Source organism: Kogia breviceps, chromosome 12 (assembly GCF_026419965.1).
Source record: "Kogia breviceps isolate mKogBre1 chromosome 12, mKogBre1 haplotype 1, whole genome shotgun sequence".
In the NCBI taxonomy this organism is placed as follows: domain Eukaryota; kingdom Metazoa; phylum Chordata; class Mammalia; order Artiodactyla; family Physeteridae; genus Kogia; species Kogia breviceps.
In genome coordinates, this window is record NC_081321.1 from 93,595,294 (window position 1) to 93,608,390 (window position 13,097).

Sequence of the window (13,097 nt, forward strand, 5' to 3'; positions counted from 1 at the left end):
TCGTGTGACATGCTACACAGATACAGCATCCAGACAAGCCCTTGAGCCCCCTTCCGACCAGACTGCCCCCAAGGCCCTTCAGTGATTCAGGAGTTGCCATGGGGGACGGTGGGGGAGATCGCCCCACCTGTTTTACAGCTAGCAGCCCGAGGCTGAGAGAGTTGAGGAGGATCTGACCTAATGTTCATAAAGGTTAGGAAAGACTCCATTTGCCCTCCCAGACCCACCCTGGAGCCTCATCCTGCCTCAGGGGCTGTGCCCCAACCTGCCTTTGTCTCCCTCAGTGCACGGCAACCCAGACCTGCCTGTGGATCTGAGCCTCCACTGAACGAATCTGCTCACCTGCTCTGGAAACATCCAGCGGATTCTGTTGCCCACTAAGGTAGCTATCTCCAAAGCAGATGCCTGTAGAACCCCAGAAAGTTCATGCAGTGATCCACTGGGGTGTGGGAAGAAAAAAGTCAGAATTTGTATTCTTACTTCATCTTCGTCTTCTAAATATTCTATTTTAATGTGTGTTTGTTTGTTTGTTTGGCTGTGCAGCACGGAATGCAGGATCTTAGCTTCCCCCATCAGGGATCGAACCCGTGCCCCCTGCAGTGGAAGCATGGAGTCTGAACCCCTGGACCGCCAGGGAAGTCCCTAATGTTTGTGCTATAATACACACATTAGCACAGAGAACATATATATATATATATATATATATATATATATATATATATATATATATATATATACCTAAGTTGTAACATACATAGATTTAAAAACAAAAGTCATGTTCAAAAGTATTTGTACAGACTGGGTTTGCAACCAAAGTTTGCATTAGTGTTTAGGACCCCGGCAATGAGTTCTCACTTGAGAGGCGTTGGTGGTAGAGACCCTGCTTCAGCCAGCCGGATTCAAGTCCTCAGTGACTTCCGGGCTATGTGGCTGGGTGAGTTTACAGAACCTTCCTAAGCCTCATTTCCTCATTTCAGAAATGGGAGAGGCAATAGTGCTCACCTCAGGTGGATTAAAAGAGGTGATGGACAAAAAGCCTGTAGCCCAGAGCCTGACACCTGAGTGCCAGATGCAGTTATTACCAATTCAGTTACGGGAAGCAGAGCCAGACCTCATCTGGGCCTTGGGGTGTGCCCTGCTCTGGTGGAGGAGACCCAGAACCCAGAATGAGTCATTAGAAATCAGTATGACCAGGGTTAAGACATGGATCAAGACATCAACAGAAACCAGTGGAGTGTGAGGAAACCCAGAAAGCCCTGATGATCCATGCAGAAGATGACAACAAAGAGATGTATCTGGAAAAACAGACGTGCGTCAAATCAGACACCATTTTAGGCTAAAGAGGCAGCAGTAATGGGAATGCATGCTCGAGTTACCATGCCTGGGGTTGAATCCTGGCTCCACGTGGGCAACTTATTTAACCTCTCTGTGCCTCAGTTTCACCATCTGTAAAACAGGGACAATAATGTGTCTGTTTCATAGTATTGCTCTAAAGCACTTAGAACAAGAGGCTGGTAAATGAGGCTCTCAATAAGTATTTGTTATTTGGTTCTTAGACAGGGGCAACAGAGGCGTGGATGTTTCAGAAAGTATCATCTCCCAGGCCCAAGGCAGGGACTTGGTTCTGGTCCTGAGACTGACTGTCACTCTATAGGACTTAAAAACTGTGACCATGCAATGGGCTACCTCCAATTTTCCGTGAATTGGAAAATGACCTCCCCAATTCTGTTTCAGAACATCAGAGACCCCAGATACCCAATTGCTAGGGGAACCTGACACCCTCATTACTGTCTTGGAGTGTCCAAATCACCTGGGGTAAGGAATGATCTCCGGAGGGACAGGGGGAGCCTCCGATTCCTCGAGTGTTTTCTTCAATTCATACCCCACTCTCTGAACTTCCCTCCAACCCTAAATAGGGTTGATATATCTTTTAAATCTCTCTCTGTGTCTTTCATTGAGATATAATTCACGTAACATAAAATTCACTGTTAAAAAAAGTATACAACTTGGTGGCTTTTAGTAGATTCACAGGGTTTTGCAACCATTACCTCTATCTAACTCCCTAACATTTTTATCACCCAGAAGAAGAAACCCCATACCCACCAGCAGTCACTCCCCATTTCTGCCCTCCTCCAGCCCCTGATGAGCAGTAATTTACTTTTGCCTTTTGCCTATTTTGGTTATTTCATATAAATGGATCACACGGTGTGCAAACTTTAGCATCTGGCTTCACTGGGCATCTTTTGCTGTCAAGGTTCCACCGTGTGGTCACATGTATCAGTACTTCAGGGATGCAGTACTTTTCCTGGCTGAATAGTATTCTAGATCGAGTTTCCCACAGTCTAGAATTGGTCGGCTGCATCCCTTTGGTGTCTCTTAACATGCTCCACTATCCCCCATATTTCTTTTTTTTTTTTTTTTTTTTTTTTTTGCGGTATGCGGGCCTCTCACTGTTGTGGCCTCTCCCGCTGCGGAGCACAGGCTCCGGACGCGCAGGCGCAGCGGCCACGGCTCACGGGCCCAGCCGCTCCGCGGCATGTGGGGTCTTCCCGGACCGGGGCACGAACCCGCGACCCCGCATCGGCAGGCGGACTCTCAACCACTGTGCCACCGGGGAAGCCCCCCCAAATTTCTTATAAACTGGTAATTAGATGTGGATTCTAAAGGCTGGAGGCTTGATTTGATTTAGATTCAACGATTTTCTCAAGAACATTTCACGGATGATGTTGTGCCCCTCCCAGTGCATCAGAGCAAGAGCCATTGAGTGTTGGGTGGTTCCACCATTTAGTGATGCTGACATTGATCAGTGGCTTTAGGTGTTGTTAACTTCATCCTTCTGTTATAAAGTTCCCCGTCAAACGTTTACCCAGGGATTTGGGCATCCACTGATGATCATGGACTAGGTCTGCTAGTTTACCCTACAGTTTACAGATAAGGAAACTGAGGCGAGGAGAAGAGACGTGGTTTGCCCAAATCACAGGGTTAGTGATAACCGATATCTACCACATACTGGACCCTCACTGTGTGCCTGGCACTGTGCTAAGCATTTTACATAAACGGACTCATTTAATCCTCTCAACAATCCTCTGTCACTGGCTTTATTTATTTATGTATTTTTAATATTGATTTGGCTGCATCAGGTCTTAGTCGCGGGCTCTCCCGTCGCGGCGCACAGGCTCTTTGTCGTGGCACTGCAGCGCGCGGGCTTCTCTCTAGTTGTGGCCCGCGGGCTCCAGAGCATTGCAGACTTAGTTGCCCCACAGCATGTGGGATCTTAGTTACCCAAATAGGGATCGAACCCGCGTCCCCTTCATTGGAAGGCAGATTCTTAACCACTGGGCCACCAGGGAAATCCCTGGCATTGGCTTTATATTCTCATCTTGTTTTCAAATCGGGAAACTAAGGCCCCAAGTGGTGAAGGGACTTGCCTTTGACGAATCATTTGGTACTTCATCTCAGGAGATACTAGAGGACAGAGAAATGGGGGGAGAGAAAAATTGTGTTTTTTCTTGCTCTGGTAAATATAGACATAGACAAAGTGATCAGAACCACGGAGGGAAAAAAAAGAGAGAGAGAGAGAGAAGAAAAAAGGTGAATTCCTTGGTGGTTCAGTGGTTAAGGCTTGGCACTTTCACTGCTCTGGGCCTGGGTTCAATCCCTGGTTGGGGAACTAAGATCCCTCAAGCCATGCAGCTGCAGCCAAAAAAAAAAAAAAAAGAACCATAGCATCATGGAAGTCTCCCCAGAGGAAGCATCACTGGACATGGGCCTTTAAGCATGTGTAGGAGTTTGCTGTGGGGAGTAAAGGAATGAGTCCACCATATGAATAAGGCCTGAGGTATGATTTGGGCCGTGGCCAAAGACTCCATTCCTCACCATGGACGTATGCTCACAAATGTCTGCCCTTGGCAAGAAGGAAGAGAGAGAGGGTATGGTTTGGCCCATCACATACTGAGAGTATGCAGACATTATTACAGAGTGAGGAGCACAAAGAGCACTGGACTAGGAATCTGGCAGTGAGTGTTCAATGGGCCATGAGGCCTGGATGCTGTTCCCAGGCATGGTAGCCTGCCCTCAAAGGCCTAAGAAAAGCAGATGGAGATAGACCTGGGGCTCATTAGCTCCTACCCCAGAAAGGAGAAAGGCCAGCCTTGTCCTCATCTCCAGCTCCAAGGTTCTGACTGGAGGGATCCCCCCCTCAGATACCTGGACCATTGAGTGAAAAGAACCTCCAGCAAATTCTAGTTCAAAGTGTCCCTTGTAATATATATGTATTTGCTTCTATGTGCATAGACTATCTCTGGAAGGTTCCAGAAGAAAAAAGTTTACCAATCATGCTTTCTTTAGTATACAAAGAACACCTAGAAATCAGTAAGAAAAAGACCAACAATATAACGTAAAAATGACTAAGAATATGAAGAGACTGTTCACTGAAAAGGAAATACAAAGATTTCTGAAACTCAGTAATGATGGCAGCTTCGGGACTTCCCTGGTGGCTCAGTAGTTAAGAATCCGCCTGCCAGTGCAGGGGACACGGGTTCGAGTCCTGGTCCGGGAAGATCCCCCATGCTGCGGAGCAACTAAGCCCGTGGGCCACAGCTACTGAGCCTGCCCTCTAGAGCCCTCGAGCCACAACTACTGAGCCCATGTGCCACAACTACTGAAGCCCACACGCCTAGAGCCCATGCTCCGCAACAAGAGAAGCCACCGCAATGAGAAGCCCACGCACAGCAACGAAGAGTAGCCCCCATTCGACACAACTAGAGAAAAACCTGCGCACAGCAACGAAGACCCAACGCAGCCAAATATAAATAAATACGTATTAAAAAGAAAAAAAGATGGCAGCCTCATTCAAACTAAGAAAAATGCAAATTACAGCTACACCAAGATTCCACTCTCACCCATCAGCTTGGGAAAGATACAAAATTTGGGTAACACACTGATGGCAAGGCTCCGGGGAAACAGGCCCCTTCATCCCAGGGAGAGTAAATGTGTACAGCCCCGGAGGAGAGCAATGACGATACCCATCAAAATGACAACTGCACGTTTCCTTTGACCTCAGTCCAAATCCAGGTATTTATCTTACAGGTATCAATGCACAGGAGGGAACTGGCTTATGAAAAGGGTTGTTCATAGCACTGTGTGTGCATGTGTTGGAAACATGTCCATCAATAAGGAGCTGGTAAAATAGAACATTCATCCAATGGACCTTAATGAAGTCGTATAAATGAATGAGGAAGCACTTTATGTACAAATGGGGAAAGATCTACATGAAGTATTGCACAGTGGAAAAAAAACAAGTCTCAGAGAAGAGTATATAGTTTGTGACTATTTATGTAAAAAGAGAGGAGAAAGAACATGCATCCGTCTTTTCTATCTATCTATCCATCATCTATCTATCTATCTTTTTGGACCACTCCACGCAGCATGCAGGATCTTAGTTTCCAGACCAGGGATCGAACCCGTGCCCCCTGCCTTGGGAGCGTGGAGTCTTAACCACTGGACCACTAGGGAAGTCCCTCTATCTATATTATGAGTATCTCTGGCTGGCAATATAAGAGGATGATGATTTGGGGGGCTTCTCCAGGAGAGGAAATGAGCGGCTGAGGGAAAGTCATGGGAGGGAGACTTGTACTGTACCATCTTTGGTAACTTTTGAATTTTGATCCACGTGAAAATATTTTCCATTCCAAAAACTACATTAAATTAAAAGTTTAAGAGTCCGTCTTACAGAAAGGGAAACTCATGGGTCAACAGAGTTGCCGAGTTCCTCTCCTACAACACCCCGGGTAAAGGAGGGCACGAGGGAAGGAGGGTGTCCTCTCCTTGCTTTCCTGCTTTAATTCTCGCAGCGACCTCCCCATTTTTCAGATGGTGATACTGAGGCTCCGAGCTGGAGAATGACTCCCTGAGGGCACAAGGCTGGGGTGCAGGGGGCAGCCAACATCCAGTTCACATCCACGGCTCCTGGCCCTCCCATTGGCCGTCCCCACATGATGTCACCCCAGCTGGCCAGCAGGCGTGACGGATTTCTCAGTTAACTCTTCATCCTGAACTTTCTGGTTATTTGACCAAAGTGGACTATTGTTTGCCTGAATTACACTTTATTAAAAAAAAAAAAGAGGATAAGCTGATTGAACGAGCAGTCATAGGACTGGAACGACCCAGGCTAGAAATATCAGGGACTTGACGGGACTGGCCCGTTCATTAAATTATTGGGGAGTTTACTTTAAATTTAGCAGCATTTGGATTCATTGGCTTTTTGAATAGGCCTGGGTTTGGAAAGAAATTCAATTAAGTGGTTCTTTGGCTAACTTAATGGGATTATTTTTATGATTGAATTACGGCAGTTTCTCTCAAGACTTAATTTGCCTCCTCTCTGCGGCTTTTCGAGACCTTACCAGGGAGTTCTGGGGGAGATGGAGCCTCTGACCACTTCCAGTTCACTCTGTGAGGCATCTGCTTCCTCTGGGAACCCCTCTAGGACGCCCCAGTTCCCCACTTCACAGCAGTCACGCTTCCTTGTTGGGCTCCCTGGTGCCCGCTGTTGATGGTAAAGGGTTTCCAGAACTGTTTCCCCGTCAGGCTCTCAGCTCTTTGGGGACAGAGATCGTGGATTCACCTGGTCCCAGTGCTTGGCACAGGTCTTGGCCCAAAGCAGGAGCTCAGGCCAGGCAGGAATGAGTTCAACTGAACTGATCCCAAGTCTTCTGACTCCAAGGCCACAGGACACAAGCCTCCTCCCACTTAGTTCTTCTGAGAGAAGGGAGGGGATTTCTTTTTCTCTTTCTTTTTTTTTTTTTTTTTTTTGCGGTACGCGGGCCTTGTGGCCTCTCCCGTTGCGGAGCGCAGACTCCGGACGTGCAGGCTCAGCGGCCATGGCTCACAGGCCCAGCCGCTCCGCAGCACGTGGGATCCTCCCGGACCGGGGCACAAACCCGTATCCCCTGCATCGGCAGGTGGACTCTCAACCACTGCGCCACCAGGGAAGCCCAGGGAAGGGATTTCTAACCCAACTCGTGTTGGGATTATATCCTGAAGCTCCCACCACTTCACTCCCATTCCAGCCAGCATCTAGCACCCACTAATACAGATCTCTAAAATGTGCCACCCTTTATAGTTTACAAAGAGTTCCCCACCTCCTCTCTTTAATCTCAGAGCAATGCACTGAGTAGTGGGTTCTTCTCCTCCCTTTACAGCTGACATCCCTGGGGCTCAGAGAGGGGCAGGGCTTTGCTTAACATCACACAGCCAGTGGATAGGGGAATGTCAGGACTTCAGGCTCCTGGAAGGCAGGACTGAGGCCAGGAGTTGTGCAGGGCAGTGGAGAGATTGTAGGGACGGCCCCCTCCTGTACTTGAAGGGTGGAGGAGGGATGAGGGCTGGGGAGGACCACAGAGCCCGTGGCCTGAGCCGTGAGATGGGGCAGCAGAAGGTCAGGGAAGATTCCACAAAGTCCTGGGGGGTGAGGAGGTGGCTGCAGTAGTGGGAGGAGGAAATGGATGTGGATTCACCCATTCAATCACCAGCAGACCTGCTGAGGCTAGCCCTGGGCTGGGCCTCCGATGCAGGGAGGGGCTGGCAGGACACGCAGGCCCACACTCTCAGGAGGGGCACGGGGCGCAGGGAAGTCACTGGCCCTCACCTCGCAGGATGAGCAAAGCTCCCGAGGAGGAAGGGCAGCTCGGATTAGGAGGGTAGTCAGGAAGGTACTAGAGGAGGAGGAGTTTGCCTGGCAGGGAAATGTTAATCCTACTGGCTGAGGCTTATGCAATGCCCACCGTGTGCCTGCCTCTGTCCTACGTGCTCTCTGCAGGCTGACCCGGCCCTCAGGCCAACCTGGGAGCCGGTGCTATTAGCATCCCCAGTTCACAGCTGGAGAACTCTGGTGTTCAGGGCAGTGACTTGCTCAAGGTCACGTGGCTGGTAAGAGGCAGAGCTGGCTTCGAACCCCGGCAGGAAGGCTCCCAAGCCGGGCTCCGAACTACACTGCACAGCCTCACAGCGCACGGGGTCACCGGACAGGGGGATGAGCAAACTGAAGGTGAGATGACTTGGGTCTAATCCCGCCTCGTGCACCCACAACTGTGCAACCTTGACTTCTCTGAGCCACTGCTTCAGATGGGGAAAAAATCCTGCCTTGCAGTTTACGGAGAATAGAGCCCTGTGCCTGGCACACACCAGGTGCTCAGTAAAGTGGGGTCCCTTCCCTCCCTTGCACTCCTGAGAAGGTCAGGGACAGAATCACGGGGGCTTCCCTCCAGCCCCCTCCCAGGGGCCTAGAAAGACCTTCTTGTCCAGCCCACTGGTTGTACAGAGAGCAGGCCAGAGGTGGGCCCTCTAGAGAAGAAAATTCTTTGAACTTCTTTTTTCTTTTTTTTTTTTTTTTTTTTTTTTTTTTTTTGTGGTACGCGGGCCTCTCACTGTTGTGGCCTCTCCCGTTGCGGAGCGCAGGCTCCGGACGCGCAGGCCTAGCGGCCATGGCTCACGGGCTTAGTTGCTCCGCAGCATGTGGGATCTTCCCGGACCAGGGCACGAACCCGTGTCCCCTGCATCGGCAGGCGGATTCTCAACCACTGCGCCACCAGGGAAGCCCACTTCTTTTTTCTCTTAAAGTGAATCCCTTCACTGATGAGATTTTTCAGAAATAAGGGTTTTTTTAAAAAAATTAATTAATTTATGGCTGTGTTGGGTCTTCGTTTCTGTGCAAGGGCTTTCTCTAGTTGTGGCAAGCAGGGGCCACTCTTCACACTACGCAGGCTTCTCACTGTTGTGGCCTCTCCCGTTGCGGAGCACAGGCTCCGGCTCACGGGCCCAGCCGCTCCGCGGCATGTGGGATCCTCCCAGACCGGGGCTCGAACCCGTGTCCCCTGCATCGGCAGGCGGACTCTCAACCACTGCGCCACCAGGGAAGCCCCTCTTTGAACTTGTTGATGATGATGGGGATGAGAATGCTGGCGGTGATACGGAGCCTGCCGGCGGTAGTGGCGGTGGTGATGGAACTCTGGCCCCTTCCCGGCATTCCAGCAGGCCAGGGCGGGTTCAGCTAAGTGCTGGGCATAGTTCTGGGGGGGGGGTGAGTGTGAGCGCCCAGAAAACTCCACTGCGGCTATGGCCTTGGCCCTGGCAATGAGGGCGCCCTGCCCTCGGGTCCTGGCCCTCGATGACTCCCCCTGCTGCACCTTCCCTGCTCTCTGCTGAGCACGTCCCTTGGGACTGACTTCCCAGGAGGCCACGTTTCCTGGAAGGTTGTAACCAAAGTCTAGAGAGGGGAGACCCTTGCCTGAGGTCACACCGCAAATCTCAACAGGGCAGGAACCCAGGGCTCCTGACACCTGACTCTCGACCAGCTACCCTTGTTCCCACGGAGTTAAAAGGGTGGACAGGAAAGTTGCTTTGAACCAGTCCTTCAGCAGATTCCGCCTGAGCCCTTACTGTGCGCTGCCCCCAGGAAGGACCTGGAGTTTGTGGAGACGCGACCTACAGGAGGCACTCGGAAGAGGAAGCAAGGTCAACGCCGGAGGACACGGGAGCAGGCATTCCCAGAGGAAGGGAGAGCGAAGGCACGGGGTGAGGGAGGGAGTGGGCGGGGCAAGGACCCCCGGAAGCAGAGCCTTCTATGGGGCCACTCCTTGAGGTGGGCGCTGGCGTCCACAGGGCAGGTGCAGGGTCTGGTGCAAGCCCGAGGAGGGATGGCAGAGGTCACCTGGGGCCAGGAGCCTTGAGTGCCAGGCCAAAGCTTCTGGATCCTCTCCTGCAGGCTGCGGGGGTCCCAGGAGGTTTCCAGCAGAGGACAGAGCTGAGGGTCTTCTCAGAGGGCTGGGTTGTGTGTGACAGCTGGGGTAGGGGCGGGAGGACCATAGGACACTAAGACTCCCTGAGTTATGATGACCAAGAGGTCTTGGGCGTCTGGAATGTCTCGTTCAGTGTGAGTCCGTGTGGGGAAGGTCGGGGTCCCAGGCCGGGGCGGGACCGGGCATGATGGACAGCTGCGAGAAGGGTCAGGCGTGTGTGGACTGTGCCCTGCCTGCCCCCCCCCCCAGCCCCGCCGCCCCCAGCACCGCCCCACCTCCTTCCTCTTTTTCATTCCGTGCTCCTACTTCAGTGCCTTTGCCTTTGGACGACACACTCTCTTTCCTCTTCTACAGCTTTGCAGGACTCCCCTTTCCCCTGCGCTGCTTGCTCAATCCCAGCTCAGTTCTTGTTTTTTAAATAAAAATGTAAATTTCATTTTTTTTCTTGGAAGTTTTTTTTCAATCAAAAAACTTTTTTTCAGTGAGAAATTTTAAGGAATTACCTGGTGGTCCGGTGGTTAGGACTCCACGCTTCCACTGCAGGAGGAACCAGTTCGATCCCTGGTCAGGGAACTAAGATCCTGCAAGATGCGTGGCCAAAAAAGAAAAGAAAAGACTTTTAATGAAAATTGTGTGTGTTTTAAATTGTGGTAAAATATATATGTCTTAAGGTTACCATTTTAGCCATTTTTAAGCACACAGTTCTGTGTTCTTAAGGACTTTCACGTTGTCGTGTAACCGTCACCACCATCATCTTCCCAAATTGAAACGCGGTGCCCACTAAACACTAACTCCCCCTCCCCCTCCCCCAGCCAGGGGCAACCACCAGTCTACCTTCTGTCTCTGTGAACCTGACTCCTTCCGGTACCGCGTCCGAGCGGAGCCAAAAACCTGTTTCTTAAAGCTCAGAGGACAGGCCACCTCCTCTGAGAAGTCTCCCGGGCTCCCAGGCAGAGAATTCATGTGACAGGCTTCAAGCCTCTGCCCGCTGTCCCCACCCGAGCAGGGGAGGCCCCCAGAGGGCTTCTCACCCAGCCGCCTGCTTCCATGGAGTGGGCTTCACTCGGGTCGGGAGGAAAGTCTTTGAACTTCTCTGGAGTCGTTGGTCACTATGATGGCGGTGATGATGATGAGGGTGACAATCCCAAGGAAGAGGGCAACCTCTGGCCCTTCTGCCGGCGTATCCCTCTGACCAGGGCAGTCCTGGAGGCCAAGGGTGTGTCTATCACCACCGTGTGCCAAGGCTGGGCACTGCCCGGATCTGAGTCCTGGGTGGCAGGGGAGGGGCGCAACTCTGTCACCATTGTGACCTCAGCCCCTCATCCTCTGGCCCTGTCACTCCCACCACGGCCCATGATGCTGACACTGGGGATGCTGATCCTGGGTGTCCCTGGCTGTGCCTTTCCCTCTCTCCTCAACCCGGGCGGGGCTGTCCTGGAAGCCCGGCCCATGATGCTCTCCCCGACCACTGGCACTGATTGGAACACGCTAGCCCAGTTGGCTGGAAGGCTCTCCTTCGTACATTTTTTTCTTTCTTCTTTTTTTTGGGCCACACCATGCAGCTTGTGGGATCTTAGTTCCCTGACCAAGGATTAAACCCGTGCCCCCTGCAGTGGAAGCACGGAGTCCTAACCACTGGACCGCCAGGGAATTCCCATCCTTAGTACTTTTTTGTGCTATGAGTGGGTAGGGCCGGGGAAGGCTGGGGAAGGCTGGGGAAACCAAGGCACAGGGAGGTGCCCTGACTTGCCCAAGCCACCCTAGAAACCTGCTCCCCTTGCTGGGCTCTGGGCTCTAGGACCACACGAGGAAGCAGCCCGCAGGGCCCCTGTGCAGGAGATAGGTCAGACCCTAGGCTCTGTGCCAGGTGTGGGAGCCACCTGACCTGGCTTCAAATCCCGGTCTGCTCACACCTTCTGGTGGCCATGGCTCAGTCCTCACCTGTAAGTGGAATGCGTGACGGGGCTGCTTCTCAGAGCAGCTGGAGCACCCCGGGAGGCGAGCATGCCGGGTCCAGGCCAGGCTCGAGGCAGAGCCTCAGCAAATACCCCCTCTGCCCTCCTTTCCTGTTCTGAGGTATGTAGTGGGCAGCTCAGTGGTATAGACACCCTGGGGAGAGGGAGGTTCAAGTCTTGGCCCCACCTCTGACCCACTCTGAGCGTCAGTATCTTCATCTGCCTCTGCTAGCTGCTGTGTTCGGCCCGCGTGACGGGCCACGCACAGGGGCTGCAAAGGGCACCCCCAGCTTTGGTTCTCCTGGAGGGAGATGGAAGGGGCTGTGTTAGGCTGGCCCCGAGGCAACGTGGGAAGAGGGCCAAGTGGGAAGCAGGTCCTGGCCCTCAGGGTCTGCCAGGGCCCACGTGGCAGACACTCCAGAGGTTGTGAAGGGGGCTATTCCCTGAGTCCAGGACCGCCCATGGGGCCTGTGGAGACTCTCCCTTCTCCCGCCGCGTGCAGAGTGAGCTGCCAATTCCTGTTCCGTTTAATTTTCCAAGTCAAGGTAAGGGGTGGAGGTGGGATTGCTAAGTCCTTAAACCTCCAGGGAGGCAGTGGAGGGCGCACTGGGCAGAGACAGAGGCTCAGCGCTGCCCTGTCCTCGCGTGAGAGCACCGGCAAATCCCCTCCCCTTTGGGGACTCGGGTTCCCCGGCCTGCAGATGGGGATCTCCACGGGCAGGGAGCTGGAGTCAGGTGTGACCTCAGGGGACTCACCTCCTTCTCCTGGCTCCTTTTCCCCACTATGAGAGGTTTCGGTCAGACCAAGGCAGGACCTTGCGTTGCGAACAGGGACACCTGGCACAGAAACCACTCTCCATTTGTTACTAAATCTTGCTCCGGGATTGCCGGGGTCGAAAAAGCCCTTGCAGACTGCCATGTCCACTTGATAGATGGGGAAAGTGAGGCTGCGGGGGTGAGGCGACCTGCCAGGGGCCCTAGCGGGGAGTCAACGCCAGGCCAGCCCCAGGCCCAGGTCCCCCCGTTTCCCGGATGCTTTTCCTCCCGCAGCGTACTGGGCTGCCTCCCAGGGCTAGAACTCTGACGGCGGGCGGCGGGCGGCGCGCGGCGCGGAGGGCGCGCGCCTGCTGCCCCCATGTGGCCGCCGCGGGCGCTGCAGGCCGGGTCCGGGTCACGTGGGGCGGGGGTGCTCCTTGATGCCAAGCCCCGGGGCGACGCGAGGGGTACGGGCAGAGAGAAGATGGCCCCTGACTACACAAAACTCTCAGGACTGAGACTTCGACCCCTAGAAGTGCCCTGAATGCGTTCACTTACAATTGGGAAACTAGGGATGATTCTGTGAGGCTAT

At 52.8% G+C, this 13,097-nt stretch overlaps 1 protein-coding gene across 1 annotated transcript in view; it reads right to left on the bottom strand.

Annotated features, from left to right (window-relative positions):
* CSNK1E (casein kinase 1 epsilon) overlaps positions 1-12,814 on the bottom strand; it is a 44,163-nt gene extending 31,349 nt beyond the window's left edge. The window contains exons 1-3 of the mRNA XM_067010179.1: positions 12,506-12,814; positions 10,298-10,375; positions 1,377-1,446 (exon numbers count right to left, since the gene is read on the bottom strand). The gene's annotated coding sequence lies outside the window, so the exon portion shown is untranslated. The remainder of the gene's footprint in view (positions 1-1,376; positions 1,447-10,297; positions 10,376-12,505) is intronic.
* Positions 12,815-13,097: the final 283 nt, after the last annotated feature.